The sequence below is a fragment of the Salarias fasciatus genome, chromosome 14 (genome assembly GCF_902148845.1).
Source record: "Salarias fasciatus chromosome 14, fSalaFa1.1, whole genome shotgun sequence".
Classification (NCBI taxonomy): Eukaryota; Metazoa; Chordata; class Actinopteri; order Blenniiformes; family Blenniidae; genus Salarias; species Salarias fasciatus.
Genome location: NC_043758.1, coordinates 1502273 through 1519276, shown reverse-complemented (window position 1 = coordinate 1519276; position 17004 = coordinate 1502273). Strand labels below are relative to the sequence as shown.

At 48.7% G+C, this 17004-nt stretch overlaps 1 protein-coding gene and 2 non-coding genes across 5 annotated transcripts in view; 1 reads left to right on the top strand and 2 right to left on the bottom strand.

Annotated features, from left to right (window-relative positions):
* LOC115400550 (pleckstrin homology domain containing, family G (with RhoGef domain) member 2) overlaps positions 1–7412 on the bottom strand; it is a 96733-nt gene extending 89321 nt beyond the window's left edge. For 2 of the 3 annotated variants that reach the window (XR_003932812.1, XM_030108516.1), the window contains exon 1: positions 7191–7412. The gene's annotated coding sequence lies outside the window, so the exon portion shown is untranslated. The remainder of the gene's footprint in view (positions 1–7190) is intronic. The other variant, XM_030108517.1, reaches the window with a different exon arrangement.
* On the bottom strand, positions 632–731 carry trnar-ucu (transfer RNA arginine (anticodon UCU)). The gene is made up of 2 exons: positions 695–731; positions 632–667 (listed from the first exon to the last, which is right to left on the bottom strand). It is a non-coding gene; the product is annotated as a tRNA-Arg (tRNA).
* A 1970-nt stretch (positions 7413–9382) lies between the features above and the next one.
* On the top strand, positions 9383–9474 carry trnar-ucu (transfer RNA arginine (anticodon UCU)). The gene is given in 2 exon segments: positions 9383–9419; positions 9439–9474. It is a non-coding gene; the product is annotated as a tRNA-Arg (tRNA).
* Positions 9475–17004: the final 7530 nt, after the last annotated feature.

Here is a 17004-nt window from a genome sequence, read left to right as displayed (position 1 = left end):
TGAACTGCTCCTGACACTGGTGGCGCTCAAACCCATAACATTTCAAGGTCTTCTGCTGGTCTGACTGTCTCAGAAATCCAACATGCTGTCCACTGCACCACTGCACCACTCAAAGACAGGTGAAGAAATTACTGGAGCAAACAAGTATTTTAACCTGAAGCTGCAAACTATAAAGTCCTCTTAAAGGAACCCAACTTCCCACTGTGCCAGTGTCCCACTGTCCCAGTGTCCAGTTACAGCCATGGAGTGAACCACCGCAGACACTCAGTCTTCTTGTGGTTGAGTTGATGAACATACCAGGCTGTCCTGCAGAAGGTTCCGTCCCAGTGTCCTGTGCTCTGGTGTCTCCTGGCTGCTGGTCTGGCCAGAGCCGCTTGTTCTCTTTGCCTTCCTGTTCTTTCCTCTTCCTGTGAACTATGACCTCTAACAGATCCAAGCTGAGTCCAACTACTGCCACCAAGTGTCCAAATCATGCAACAAAAAAACACTGAATCATGAATGGCTGGGACAGAACTGTTCCAGAGAGGATGGTATCTCTGGTCTTTCTGAAGGGTCACCAGAGTCCAACACAAGAACACAAACAGTGTAAACTGACACTAAAGTGTTTTAAAGTCAACGTCTAAAGGCTTTTTGACTCTGGTGGGACTCGAACCCACAACCTTTGAATGTCTTCTACAAGGTCGCCCAAGTGTCTTAGAAGTCCAATGCACTGTCCATTACGCCACAGAGCCACGCAGCAACAGATTGACGACCAGGATTTCAACAGACAGGCTGACTCTGGTGGGACTCGAATCCACAACCTCTGAATGCCTTCCTGCATGTCTTAGAAGTCCAATGCTCTGTCCATAGCACCACAGAGCCACATATAGACAGTTGAAGACAACACTGAACAAAATGATCAACTCTTCCAGAGGCAATGGTCTCACCGAAGACCCGTCCAGGGTCTCACCAAAGACCCGTCCAGGGTCTCATCCACTGTCAGCTGGGATGGGATCCAGCAGCCTTCTACCCCGAACAGGACCGAGTTGCCTTGAACAAGGATGGACAAAGGGAAGGACAGGTGATATGTCTCCTTCAGTATGGCGTCTCATGAAGTCCCCCTGAAATCTGAAATGGACCTGTGGACTATACAGGTTCTAGATCTGACCTTCAGCATCCAAGACATCAGCTTCAAACACGAGAGTCCAACACACAACCACAGCATGAAGCAACACTGCAGTGCTTTCAGCTCACTTCTAAGCTTCTCCTGACTCCTGTGGGGCTCGAACCCACAACCTTTGAATGTCTTCTACAAATTAATCTAAGTATCTTAGAAGTCCAATGCACTCTCCAATGCACTCTCCAGAGCCGCACCACAGCAGCTGAAGGACTGTTTCTATCTTCAGAGTCCAACACATCAGCTTCAAACACCAGGATGAAGAACAGGACTTCAAAAGATGAAGAGACTCTGGGGGGACTCAAACCCACAACCTTTGAATGCCTTCTCCATGGCTTTGCGCATATCTTAGAAGTCCAATGCACTGTCCATTGCGCCACAGAGTCCTGACTGGTGAGAACCATCAGTTCTTCCAGATCGACGGAGATTCTCCGGACTTTTCCTCCAAACCTGTGAAGCTGCACTGCAGACACTTTCAACAACGCTCATTTGTGGAGTTTCAGAAAATTACTAAAAAATAGAGGCTATGTTGAGCGCCAGCAGGTTTAATGACTGAAGAAGAAAAGCTTTTGTTTGACTGGGATTCCTGTGGTGACATAAAGACGGCGAGCGGCTCTGGGAGTGCCGGAGACCCCGGCATGGCTCATGCAACACAGGACCAACGGTGCGAAAACAGAGTCGCGAAACACCTCTGGGGGTAAAACGAGACTCGGAGGAGGGAGACGCAGCGCGACCTCTGAACTTCCCCAGTAGTTTATCCTGGATCAGGGTCAGAGGGGGCTGGAACCCAGGACCGTTCAGTTTCTTCGGGTTCGAAGACTCGCGTTAGCATGCCAGACCACCAGCCGGCGCTGCTGGGAAAACAACGGCAGGACAGGGACGTCTGAATAGACAGACACGCTGTTCCACGCAGCTCTCCGTCTACTGAGCATGTGCAGAAGCCTGCTGACTGACTAGCGGCCTAATCTCAGTGGAGGAAAACCCGACTTTAAAACCTTTAAAACTTCATCATTCCACATCAGGCTGACCTTTAAAACACGCAATGACGGCTTGACCTCAGTCACACAGGAAGAGTGTAACCGTGTTAAAAAAAAGAGAGAGGAAGAAGAAGAAGAAGAAGAAGAAGAAGAAGAAGAAGATTGTCTGTCAGAATGCAGCAAACAATAAACACTGCTGGAAAATATCAACAAATAACACGGTTCTATGTAATTATATGATCACTTTGTTCACAGACACAAAGTGTTCTTTGTGTGTGTGTGTGTGTGTGTGTGTGTGTGTGTGTGTGTGTGTGTGTGTGTGAGGTGTCAGGTGAGGTGTTTCTCCATGAATCATCCCAAGAAAGACCAATAAAAACCCAACAACCCCGTCCCTGTCATTTACTACCCCCACCCCGCCACCACACACACACACACACACACACACACACACACACACACACACACACACGGTATGTCATTAGGCACACAAAAAAGACATAAATACATACAGGGAATTTCCACACACACACACACACACACACACACACACACACACACACACACACACACACACTGGGTTTTACAGTCTGATGACACATTCACTGTCTCACCTCGGAGTTTCATCCGTCCACTGAGACGACTCTGTTTCCCACAATACAAAGCAGGACAATAGAGCTGAACTCCACTGAGCTCTATTTTTACTCGCTGCACCTTTCTCTGGTTTTCCGTTAAAAGTCCACGGCTGCAGGAGGACTTGAGTTTTCATGTCTCTCTTTGAGACGGAGGACTCCTGGATTCAGGCCTCCTCTCTTCCCTCTCAGACTCTTTTCTTCAGTCAGACTGATTGTTCTAAGACACAATCAGTGATTTTTATCATCACATCAGAAGTTGACATTTGACAGGAGAAAGCAGCTGCTGAAGGCTAAAGGTGTCCCGCGGAGGTTAATGGAAGGTTAATGGTTAAGGGAAGAGGAAGATGAGCCGCCATCTTTAAATGTCTGCATTTTACACCTCGAATTCCCTCCTTCACAATCAACAAACACTGATTTAACAACGTAGCATGTAGCATGTAGCACACAGCATAGTGTAGCACACAGAGTGTGTGTGATAGTGTGCACCACAGAGCCACAGAGTGGTTCTCAGGATTGGAGCAATTAATTCCATATTCCGATGTAACAAAACCACATGTGTGAACATGTACATCTCCAACTCTGTGTGTGTGTGTGTTTTTGTGTGTTTGTGTGAGGTTAGGGTTAGGCGACAGATGTATACCACAGTGGTTCTGACCTCAAAGCACCATAGTAAACAACACACACACACACACACACACACACACACACAGAGCAGAGACTCCATTCATCTTCAGCCGACACCAGGTCGTTGGACTACCTGTCCGTCTCCATCCCATAATGACGCCGCGTCTCTCGATACTAAAGCAGGAGGCGTATTTGATTCCTCTGTGCCGTCACTGAGCAGCCTAAACACTGCAGCACTGGAACCACCAGTCCGTGACTGTGAGAGGAACACCTGGACCGGGGCCCCAGACCCTGGATCTTCACAGACCTTCACACACCCTGCTACAGACCGCTTGGCTGATGGAGGGCCTGGACTGAGCTCATTACTGTTCCACAACAAGTGAGAGTCGTGACTTCAGTCCGTGTTCTCTGATGTGAGCTGAGGAGAGAACTTCTGTCCATGTTCAACCGCAGGAGGAAGTCTGAACGACTGAACCAGTGGCCGGTGGGAAACAAAGGAGAGATCAGCAGTTTGGAAAACGGACGGCTTTTCCAAATAAAGCAACATTTTCTCAGACTTACAGAGAGCCTTTGGAGAGGAACGATCCAGTCAGAGTGAAGGTGGAGAGAGTTTGGCGGACGGAATCTTCGGTTCTGCTGTGAAGCTGAAAGGAGGAAAGTTCAACTCTTCAGGGCCAAATTCCGTCAACAACACTGGTAAGCTATCAAGTCCGCTGGGACTCGAACCCACACCCCCCATCTGCTGAGAAGTCCAAATCCAGAACAGAAGTCTCTCTGACGACACACCGCTGGATTGACGGTGATGACGACAACAGCGTCACACGAGCAACAGCAGACGGGACGCACTGCCGTCCCTCCAGCTGAGCGTCAGACGGAAGACGGGTTTCTGACGCCGCGCCGCCAGGAGAGCTCACCAAAAACAAACCACTACTCCACCGGTAACGAGCGTCAGGGAAACCCCCAGAGCGCTCAGCTCCGAGGCTCTGGAACCGCGAGTCCTCTGGATTCTCCATGGACCAAACCAGAAGCAGAGGAGGGAGGAGACAGCCGGGACGTTAAAGTGGACGGAGCGCCGGACGGAGGAGTCCATCCGTCACAAAGACAGAAAGACGAGCCAAGTGTGTTTGGAGTGGCGGGGGGCGAGGGGAAGTGTGAAGGCTTCAGCGTCTCCAAACAAACAGCGCTCGGTGTTTATTATCCCGTCTCCTCTGTCCTTTCATCCCTCCTTCCTGTCCTTCCTGTCCTTCCTGTCCTCTGAGGTCAGTGTGTCTGCGTCCACTTTCTCTCACAAACATGAACTCAGACGATAAAAAGCTGAGAATCAGGAAACTCTCCTTTAAAATGGACGAAACGAGACAAGCTGGACGGAACGAGACGAGCTGGAAGAAACAAGACTTCAGGAAAAACACACACACACACACATACACGTGCTCCAGCCCCATTGACAAGACTATCAACTCTAAAACTACCAAGACCAGGAGAATCTGGACCAGGACCAGGAGACTGTGGACTAGGAGCAGGAGCAGAATGTCTGGAAAGTTTTCTGTCAATTCCATGGAGGTGGAGCGTTTGCAAAAAGGTACGTCTCCCCTCGTTTCCATGGACACAGACTTGGAGCATTGTAAAAAAGTGTCCTTCTCAGTGTCTCCGAGCTCCGTCCTGCAAACGAACACGTCAAGAAGCGCCGAGTCACAACCGGAAGTCCAGCTCAGGCTGTCCACGTCTGGAAGGAAGCGGAAGATCATCAACAGATAACTGATCCACAGCTCTGAAACACTCTCAGCTGCATGTCCCACAATGCACCTCTCAGTCTGAGGAATAAATAGAAATGAATAGAAAAAAAAGCAATGACACTTTTCCAGTAAATATAAATATGGTGCATTAAAGTCGGGGGGGGGGGGGGGGGGGGGCAATTCAAACATCAACGATGGGCCAGTCGGACTAAATTATGAGCAAAAACACATGTCTATTTACAGACAACTTACACTGACACACACACACACACACACACACACACACACACACACACACATACACACACACACACACACACACACACACACACACACACACACACACACACACACACACACACACACACCAACAGGAACAAATCAATCTCAGCCTGTAAGAGGACTATTATAAGAAAGATCGAAGCTTAGAAGGGCTCTCATCAGCATTCCAACACACACACACACACACACACACACACACACACATACGCATGCACGCACGCACGTTAACACACACTGCATTATAATCCCATCAGGGTTTTTTTTAGTTAATAATCAAACAGTTTTATTGGCAGACAGCCACAGATACAATCACCAACTGTTCAAACTTAAAACACACACACACACACACACACACACACACACACACATGCAACTTGATGGGACTTTGCATTACATTCAGTCTAGTCCTGACCTGCAAACACCTGAGAGTTTGATGACTTTAACTCAGTGTGTGTGTGTGTGTGTGTGTGTGTGTGTGTGTGAACTGAACCTTCACACTCACAGTAACCCCCCCCACTGGACGGTGGTGTGTTGTCAGTGGTGCGTTCACTGTCCTCCCCCCTGCTCAGGAATCCAGAGTGACGTTCTGCTGTTCTCTCTTAATGACGGGTTTCAGGACGCCGTCGGGCCGTCGGGCCGCCAGGACGCCGTTCTGGAGTATGTGGAAACCTCCACGCTGGTATGCGGCTCCAGGATGTGGAACTCGGGACTCGTTGACACGGAGGCGACTTCAAGCGAAAATCTAAAATTCCTATTTTGAAGCTCGGAGTCTCTGAACAAGCTTCACGGTTTTTGCCACAGGCATCAGTTTCAAAATGCTGCAGTGTGAAGATGAAACTCTTCTGAAACGTAGACGGGGACCCAGGTGGATTCAAAATATCTTCAGCACCTTCATATCGATCCTAAAAAGGCTCCACATTGAATGTGTTTGTGTCATAAACTTCCTGAGGGTTTGCATTGAAAGACGAGGCAGCAGGAGAAAAGACGGCGGCGCGTCAGCATGAGGAGGAGGATCGAAAAGGACAGAGTCAAAGCACTTCATGGAATAAACGGACGGAACTATAGCTGGAAAAATGAAAACTGGAAGTCTGAAAACAACAGTCTCAATGCCGAGGAGTTCAAACCCAGACCGTTCTTCCAAAGCTGTATTTCAGTGTCCTGAGTGCCGTGAGGCTCCTACAGTTCACCTCCCTGACCCTCACCCTGACCCTGACCCTGACCCCTGACCCCGTCTTGGAGCCCCAGCAGTGAAACCCAGGGTCCCAGGAGGAATCTCCTCTACGCGCCCTCTGCTGGCCGCCACGCGCACTACGTCAGTACGTGATGAAGAGGAGGAGGACGATGAAGCTACAGAGGCCAGAAGGTCACGAAAAGGTTCATCCTCTGGGAAGCAGGAAACACAATCAACGTGACCCGCTGAGGCGCGTGACACTGACAACATCAGCTGTAAAGTTTAATTTAATTTTCTTCGTGCTGCAGCTCACTGATGATGATGATGATGATGATGATGATGATGATGATGATGATGATGATGATGATGATGATTAGACAGTGACTTGCATGCGCACAAACTTTACAAGCCCCCAAAAGTGGAGCACCAGCGTGCACGCGCATGGCTCTGAGAAGCGGTTTTGGATCAGTTGACAGAAGAGTCTGAGCTGATGGTCTACAGCCTGAACTGTTCTTCTGTTCGCTTTAGTTTCTTTCCTCCTTATATTCTGGAGAATTGAGAGGGAAAACAAGAGGAACAGAACCGGGACAGACCCGGGATAGATTCTGGAGGTACCTCGGTGTGCGTCCCGCCGCCGGTGCGCCCTCGGAGAGCGCTGCTGCGCTGCGCTGCGCCGCGCGCTGTGTCCCAGTCCCAGTCCCAGTCCCGGTCCCGGTGCCGGTCCCGGTGCGCCTCACCGCGGTCCCCGCTGCTCGGGCGGCCTCTCCGGACTCATCGGATCGAAGCTGCGCTCCTCTGACTCAAACTCAGCCTCCGGTAAACACGATCAGTCCAGCTCCAACCGAGCTGGCGAAGTTTTACGCACCAAAAGAAAAAAAGTCCCCAAAAGAGAAGAAACGAGTGGATCCGGTCCGTTCCGGCCTTCATGAGACGTCCGAGTCCACCGAGAGCCCGAACCGGAGGAGCAGCGCGGTGACATGCATCTGGAGGAGGAACGGAGCTCTGGAGATGAAGGTCCGGCGGCGGAGAGACGGAGAGACCCGGACCGCTGCTGAGGAGGAGGAGGAGGAGGAGGAGGAAGAGGAGGAGGAGGAGGAGGAGGAGGAGGAGGAGGAGGAGGAGGGAGGGAGGGAGGGAGGGAGGGAGGGAGGGAGGAGGAGGAGGAGGAGGAGGAGGAGGTCCTTTTACCATCATAGAGTTGTGTGTCAAAAGTCCAGCTCAGATCTTCGAGCTGTTGCTTCCAGAAGGTTTTATTCAAGGAAAAGTTTTATTTTTTCTTCCACTCTGATTCTCAGAGAAGGTCTGAAGAAGTTCAAAACAAGAAGAGGAAGGTAAAACGGATGAAATGGAGCTGACAAAAAAGGGCAAAAACAGGAAGAAAAATAAATAAACACAGTTGCAATCATTAAAAATACTGGATCCAGCTTTGCTTTCAGGAAATGAAAATGAGGAAAAGCAAAGAACTTGCTGCGACTCAGAGATATTTATCTCCATCACAAATGACGGTGATAAAACGAGGCATCGGTTTGCCCCAACCTTTCACACTGCATCCACCCAGGCTTCCCTCCTGGCCTCCCCCCAGGTACTGAGCAGCCCCGCCCTGCACAGGTCCACAGAGGCCTCTGCCAGCGGGACCAACACTGCAGATGCTTTTAATGGCTGAAGCTTTTTATTGGTACAGGTGTGATTTGCTGTTGTTCACAGCCGTCACCCAAAGCAGAGGCCGGACTCAGACCGTGAAAAACAACAGCGTGAAGGTTAAAGTAACGACACACACACACACACACACACACAATGAGGATTAGGAACAAGACGGGACACACAACAGAGCAATACACAACACAACGTGACCGCAAAGAGAGGGAAAATCAACTGAAAGAGAAGCACACACACACACACACACACACACACACACACACACACACACACACACACACACACAGCCAAACACACACACACACACACACACACAGCCAAACACACACAACAGGCACATTGTTGGCCACATCTGTTCCCTCTGAACAGCCAGTTTACCAGTTCCAGTTTTATACTGGACAAACACAAGTGAACACACACACACACACACACACACACACACACACACACACACACACACACACAAAGTAGTGGAATGCAAACAGCAGTAGCAGATGGAAGAAAGTGTGAACAGCAAAAATGGACACACAAACACACAAACAGTGGAGGTAAACACTCACTGTTATTCCACCCTGACATTCCACAAGTCACTTTCCCCCAAGTGTGTGTGTGTGTGTGTGTGTGTGTGTGTGTGTGTGTTCTTGTACATACTGAATAGTGAGGACCAGAATGAGTTTTAAGCCAGCACTCTGAGGACATTTTTGCAGGTCCTCACTTTCTGACAGACCTTTATGAGGGTTAAGACTGGATTATTGGGTGAGGATATGGGTCAGGGTTAGGATTAGGTTTAGTTTAGGTTTAGGGTGGGTCAGGGTTAGGATTAGGTTTAGGTTCGGGGTATGGGTCAGGGTTAGGCATGGTTAGGGTAAGGGGTGAGGAAATGCATTACGTCAATGAACGTACTCACTACTACAGAAGTACACACACAAACGTGTGTGTGTGTGTGTGTGTGTGTGTGTGTGTGTGTGTGTGTGTGTGTGTGCAGTCGGGGCCAGGAGGTCAAACAGACTGAATAAAGGATGAAGACTGCCTCACAGACTCATCAGCAGGTCACAGGGTTCTCAGTGTGAAGAACGGTTCTCCTCACAGTAGTTCTGTTGCTACATTACTGACTCAAAATCTGACCACGTCTGAACAGGGGCTCAACGTGAGGCTCTGTGGCGCAATGGACAGCGCATTGGACTTCTAATAGGACTGAATGGAGGACATTCAAAGGTTGTGGGTTCGAGTCCCACCAGAGTCGCCTTTAGTTTGTTGGTGGGCATTTGACACTTCATATCATTAGAAGCATTGAGTCAACGTTCTCCGGAGAACCGTCGTTCAGACATCTGGCTCTCTTCTAGAAGGAACCTCACTCAGCAGGAGGTGTTCGGTCTCTGTCAGTCCATGAGACCAAGGTTTGGATTAGATTTGTATGGGTCTCTCCAGATTTAGATAGATTTGTTCTCTTGACATTTGTCATGACTTGTTTTCAGGTTGGTTGAATGACGATGCTGATTTCTTCATTGAATTTTTCAACGCTGGTGAATGATGAGCTACATTTGACTTATGAAGACATTTTCCTGCCCTGAGACGCTATGAAGACACTGCAGAGACACGAGGAGACTCTGCAGAGACACGAGGAGATATGTGGAGACATATGGAAAAACGGAAGCACTCCAGTTAGCATGGTGTCCTCTCAGTTAGCACGGTGTCCTCTCCAGTTAGCATGATGTCCTCTCAGTTAGCACGGTGTCCTCTCAGTTAGCATGATGTCCTCTCAGTTAGCATGGTGTCCTCTCCAGTTAGCATGGTGTCCTCTCCAGTTAGCATGGTTTCCTCTCAGTTAGCATGATGTCCTCTCAGTTAGCATGATGTCCTCTCAGTTAGCATGGTGTCCTCTTAGTTAGCATGATGTCCTCTTAGTTAGCATGGTGTCCTCTTAGTTAGCATGATGTCCTCTCAGTTAGCATGGTGTCCTCTTAGTTAGCATGATGTCCTCTCAGTTAGCATGGTGTCCTCTCAGTTAGCATGATGTCCTCTCAGTTAGCATGATGTCCTCTCAGTTAGCATGGTGTCCTCTCCAGTTAGCATGATGTCCTCTCAGTTAGCATGGTGTCCTCTTATTTAGCATGGTGTCCTCTCAGTTAGCATGATGTCCTCTCAGTTAGCACGGTGTCCTCTCAGTTAGCATGGCGCCTCCTCTCAGTTAGCATGACGTCCTCTCAGTTAGCATGGCGCCTCCTCTCAGTTAGCATGACGTCCTCTCAGTTAGCATGATGTCCTCTCAGTTAGCATGATGTCCTCTCAGTTAGCATGGTGTCCTCTCAGTTAGCATGGTGTCCTCTCCAGTTAGCATGATGTCCTCTCAGTTAGCATGATGTCCTCTCAGTTAGCATGGTGTCCTCTTAGTTAGCATGATGTCCTCTTAGTTAGCATGGTGTCCTCTCAGTTAGCATGATGTCCTCTCAGTTAGCATGATGTCCTCTCAGTTAGCATGGTGTCCTCTTAGTTAGCATGATGTCCTCTTAGTTAGCATGATGTCCTCTCAGTTAGCATGGTGTCCTCTCAGTTAGCATGATGTCCTCTCAGTTAGCATGATGTCCTCTCAGTTAGCATGGTGTCCTCTCCAGTTAGCATGATGTCCTCTCAGTTAGCATGGTGTCCTCTCCAGTTAGCATGGTGTCCTCTTAGTTAGCATGATGTCCTCTCAGTTAGCATGGTGTCCTCTCAGTTAGCACGGCACCTCCTCTCAGTTAGCATGGTGTCCTCTCCAGTTAGCATGGTGTCCTCTCAGTTAGCATGATGTCTAGGGTTGCCAACTGTCCCGTATTAGCCGGGACGTCCCGTATTTGAGCAAAAAGAGGCGTGTCCAGTACGGGACGTTGTTTGTCCCGGCCGCACGGGTAAAGGCAAGATCCAGACGGTATATCTTTTCTCTGTGTGTTCTGAAGGCTGCCTGGCATGGCATGTAATTTGAGGGCCCAGCCACTAGGGGCGCTAAAACCAGAGCAGTAGCTCACCAAGCAGAGTGAAGAAGAAACTCACCATAGAGGTGCTCCTGGTTGCTTCCCCACCAAGTTTTAGCTTTTTATTTTCAACCAGACAGGGTAAGAGGGGTGGAGGGACTGCTTCCATTTTAAAAACCTCATTTAGTGCGTGTACAGTGGTTTTTAACAGTTTTAGCTCCTTTGAGCACCACGCCTTTGTTTTTACCAGTCCCCCAATCCTGTGTTTAACTGTGTACAGACCCCCTCAGTACTCTAGTCTTTTTATTAGTGAATTTTCAGAACTTTTAACAATAATTCATTCTAAATATAACAGAATTTTAATAACTGGTGATTTTAACTTACATGTTGACGACATCTCGGACTCTATGTCCAGAGAATTTTTAAACCTTTTAAACTGTTTAGATTTTAAACAGCATGTCGCACAGCCAACTCACAACAGAGGACACACTCTGGACCTGGTTATAACCCACGGTCTGTCCATCAGTGTGTCCTCTGTTGTTGACCTGGCTGTGATGGCCAAATTTTGCCCCGATCTTCTCCTCCCGACCGAAGCCGACAAGGTCCGACTGTCGGGAGTATGCTAATGAGTTCTGGTCCGATCCTCCTCTGGTGTGCGGTTGTTCGGAGAGATTTTTTTTCCGGCCGGAGCCTCTCGGGAGGCGTCGGAAGGGGAGATCGTAGATAATGAACATGTTTAATGTTTCCCATCGCAAATCCTGTGGTGTGTGGAGCTCTGAGAGGCGCTGATCAGCTGAGAGAAGACCTGTCCACACCCCCGGAAGAGAGCTCCCTGATTGGCTGAACAGCTCCGTCTCCGACCGGAAAAAATCTCTCGGAACACACCGCACACTACGCGAAGATCGGATCTGAACTCTTTAGCATACTCCCGACAGTCAGACCTGGTCGGCTTCGGTCGGGAGGAGAAGATCGGGGCAAAATTTGGCCCGATCATCCTGTAGTGTGTGCTGGACTTAAACTGACCCACAGGTTGACGTGACCCGCCCACTTTCCCGCCGGGCAAAAAAACCAAAACACAGACGATAGAACTTCCGGGTCACGGAGATTGAAGAAATTGAAAAATCACATTAAAGTCTGCTCTGTGGCCGTATTTCAACTTTCCTTTATTTGATCTGTCTTAACAAACGAGATATTGAAAAACAAACCAATTTTCATTTATTTGTTTTATTTTAAAAACAAAAAAAAGGAAAAACGACTCATTTTTCTATATATTGTTTTTTGATTCTTAATTGAATATCAATTGATCGAATGATACACGGATTATGTAAGTTTGTGCCGTTTCCATATCAGATATATCATGTTTAGTTCATTGATGTGTGTCTGCTGCTGCAGACTGTGGTGTTTTCAGTTAGATACTGCACCTTGTTGGGTTTTTTTGTTCCGAAGGTTGTTCGGTTTTGATTTTGCACTTTTTTTAGTTGAAAATAAAAAAGAACATGTTAAAATCCAGAAGAGACAGCAGCTGTTTGTTATTTTGCATATTTAGCAATAAATATAGAATAGAATAGAATAGAATAGGAAGACTTTATCAATCTCGCAGTGGAGAAATGTACAGGTGTATCGGCTCATTGAACCCACAGCGGGGCGCAAAAGTCATGAATGGAGCAATAATTAACAAGGAATAGTGCAAATCATACTAGGACTGATAATAGAAGCTCAAGACAATGAAGATCTAACTGTATGTACAACCTGAGTCTTAAAAATGTAACAGGAAATATATAATATATACAATATATACAATACAATATGCAATATATGATGCAATATATAACTATACAGTATGATATATAATATGTACAATATGTTTTAGCGGAGTGAATGGATGCAGCAGAGTGAATGGATGATAAAGTGTTGCTGAATTTCTTTAGGGGGGGTGCAGGATATTATAAAGTCCATTATTATTGTTCATATTCTACAGTAGAACTGTACAGCCTGACAGCGGTGGGGATGAGAGGCCTGTGGTAGCTCCTTCCTGCTCTGAGGGTCTCAGTCACCTCTGAAGGAGCTGCTGAGCTGCTCTACCGTCCGGTGCAGTGGCTGAGAGCTGCTGTCCATGATGATGATACCTGAATGATAACTGTCTCACTGTAGGCCTCAAACACAAACAGATCAAGCTGATCATGAGTTATTGTAATCTTGCTACTGTAGGTGTAATGCAGTAGCCTAATGTGTTTTTATAGTCTGTAACTATAACTGTAGCAAAATGCTGTTATATATGCGTTTTTTTTTACCCCCCCAAAAAAACAGTTTTTTTCAGCTTTTCTAACCATGGTGTCAATCATCTGACACAGTGGCAGCCATGTTGGGTACAGCCTGTGTGTGTGTTTGTGTCTCTCAGGTTTCCTGAACAGACATAATAATGCATTGGTTTTATATAGCACTTTTCTGGATACTCAACGATGCTTTACATTGCATTATTCATTCTCTCCTGACTGGGTGGTGGTAAGCTACTGCTGTAGCCACAGCTGCCCTGGGGCAGACTGACGGAGGTGAGGCTGCCAATCTGCACCATCGGCCCCTCCCACCACCCATTCACTCTCACAACTTCAATACTTAGGCAAGGTGGGTGAAGTGTCTTGCCCAAGGACACGATGACACTTTTACACCTGCGGGAGCGGGGATTGAACCGCCAACCTTCCGGTTATAAGACGAGCTGCTCTACCATCGTAGCTACTGTCGCCCCGTGCAGTTGATATTTGTTGTTTGTGCTTCGTCTCCACTGTTTGCTGAACTGTCAGCGTTTCAGTGTTTCTGTGGTGGTTTCTGGCCTTCCTGGCCTTTTAGCATGTTGTAATACTTGTTTTAATCTTTCGGTTTAATCGGTTGGTGGATTTTGTGCCGTCTTTCAGTCTTGTTTCTTTTTTTTTCTGTTTGAGTGTCTTTGCGGTGGTTGTACTTGTCTGTGTTGTGGTTGTGAGTCTTTCTGAACGTCTGTTGCTGCGTCAGTGTGTCTGAGGTGATTCTGCTGTCGCTCTGGGTCAGTTTATCGTCTTTCTTCTGTGACCCTCGTGGGTCCCTCTCGCCTCTCCGTGACTCTGCAGCCGTCGAACCAGCGGCGCAGCAGCGTGTGCGGACGAGTGACGGAGGAGGGAGAGAGAGAGAGCAGCGAATTCTCTTCATTACAGCAGAACTCAGCGACCATCGCTTTATGGTCTTTAATTAGCCAGAGAGCGGAGAGGCTTACAAACCCGCTGCTTATTACAGACTCACGTCAACCAGTGTGTGTGTGTGTGTGTGTGTGTGTGTGTGTGTGTGTGTGTGTGTGTGTGTGTGTGTGTGTGTGTGTGTGTGTGTGTGTGTGTGTGTGTGTTTGGGTTTGGCCTAATCTTGATGCATCTCTGCCAATAAGCACTTACAGCTGTGGTATGTGGTGTGTGCGTGTGTGTGTGTGTGTGTGTGTGTGTGTGTGTGTGTGTGTGTGTGTGTGTACAGACGGGTCTCTGGGTTCAGGTCCTCAGGATCGCAACACGTTCCAGTGTGTTTGTGACGCTTCTTCAATTTGAATGAAAGACAAACTTCACAGAGAGATGGAAAGATGAGAGGAGGATGGACGGAAGAGAGAGAGGTGGAAGATGAGAGTTTTTAGGGAAAACTCGAGAAGTTTGAGGAAGAAAAGAGAGACAAAGATGAGACGGAGGAGAGCTGTGGTTTCTGACCGCCATGTTGGTCTATTTAAGGCCAGTCACCTGTGAACTGCTGTGTGTGTGTGTGTGTGTGTGTGTGTGTGTGTGTGTGTGTGTGTGTGTGTGTGTGTGTGTGTGTGTGTGTGTGTGTGTGTGTGTGTGTGTGTGTGTGTGTGTGTGTTGTCACGTTGTGTGTTTGAGCTCCACCGCAGTGAAAATCATGTTTTTCCCAAAAAACCCTGGGGGAGTTTGACAGAGCTGGTCGGAGCATGGAGAGTCTGTCCACACGACGACGTTTCCAGTGAAAACTCTCCGTTACAGGAAGGTTTCACCTTCGTTTCCACGGAAACAGAAGCAGCTGTGAGCAGGGTGCAGCCCTCATGCTGGGCCACTAGTGGGAGCTGCTGAAGCCACACGGTTGTCGTGGAAACAGACACAAAAAACATATCTTCATCACAATGGGCCTAAGAGTACGCTCTGTTTTTAGTTTGCAGTCTGAGAATCATGATTCGCGGTGAAATCGTCTCCGGAAGGATCCACAGGGGGAATTTCACTGTCGCCGCCACGTGCTGACTGCTTCCCGTCTCTTCCGCTTCGTCCCCGTTGTGCGTCTCTGCTCACAGCCCAGAGGGCGTCCACCCTTGACCTTTGACCTCCTGCCGTGTCGATGACCACGGAGGCGCGAGGAAACGACCTCGACCTGCAGGGCCGAGAAACGCTTCTCCCTCCGTCAGCGGAAGCAGCCGGGACCGCAGTCACACCGATAACTGATCGCTGGCTGATCTGCTGGTGGCGAGCTGCGTGTGTGCTGCAGCCAGCCCAACAGATTCTCAAAAAGCTGCCATGTCAGTATGCTTTGACTCCGTTGCCATGGAGACGCGGCCTAATATTTGAGTTAATTCAACAGCAGAGTTGCGGAAACAGGAAGTGTGACGTTTGGAGTTCATTTCATCCTCAGAGGCTGAAAGTCGTGCAGCATAACTTCCAGGTTTGGCTTCTAATCACACGACTGCAGATTAGAGAGCAGCGGCGGCGGCGGCGTCTGCGCCCTCGTCTCACCGTCGACTTCATAATGACGGATGATCACAAAGCTGCCGTCAGACCGCCTCCTTCCAGCGTTCAGTTCTTCTTGGAACAGAACATCCAGATTCCTTCTGCTCTGCTGCATGTCGCCGTAGCGCGTCGAGCTGCTCCTGCCGTTTGTGAAGACGCAGTCTGGTCCTGGTCGGCCCTGCCGGGCGCCATGTCCACAGCGACGCTTCAGTTTGTTCACCCGCCTGGGGAGAGACGCTCCTGTCAGGAGACCTTTACATGTTCGCAGCTTGTCTAGAGATGTGGTGGGGGTAATGGTGCGGGTTACTTCCTGGTTCATTTCTCTAACGGTGACAATAACGCTACATTCACGCTGCAGGTCATGTTAAGAGAACCTGATTGGCCGGGTGACACGGCGGCCACACCGACACAGATCTGATGAACGTCTGGATCTGATCTCAACACATCTGGAGGCACGAGTCCACTTCCTGTTTACGAAGCTTTCAAGCAGACCTGTCAGACCGAGACCTGCTAGATCTGACAGGTGTGGTGAAACCTGTGGCTCTGTGGCGAAATGGACGTCGCTTTGGACTTCCCAATAAACAGGGGAGAGGCTACTCAGAGGTTGAGGGTTTAAGTCCCACCAGAATCGAGCTTTTGAACTGAGTGGATGTGTGGAACCCTGATAAAGGTGTCAAAGGTCACGGGTTCGAGTGGAGCCAGAGCCGAGCTGGAAAACCACGAGCTGTTTGAGAAGATGTGACTCTGGGTCCAGATCAGTCCGCCTGTGTCTCACGGAGAATCGGTGAGCGAGGGTGAAGCGACGGCGGGACGGACGTCCCTGAAGCGGCGTGTCGACGCCGACACACGTTCACAGCGACGACGAACCGCGGCTGCCATCCGTCGTTCGCTCTCTCTCTCCGTCTGACGGCCGCAGAGGTCAGACGACAGGGTAGTCAAAACAAACACACACTCAAATATTTTCCATCACAGCGGCCGCTGCATATTTCTCAGGCTTTTTATAGAAAATCGTCTGCGGGCCAATTTATGTGGCTTCAAGAGAAAATGCAAAAGTTTAATTTGTTTTTTTTTTTTTCTTTTGAGATGTGT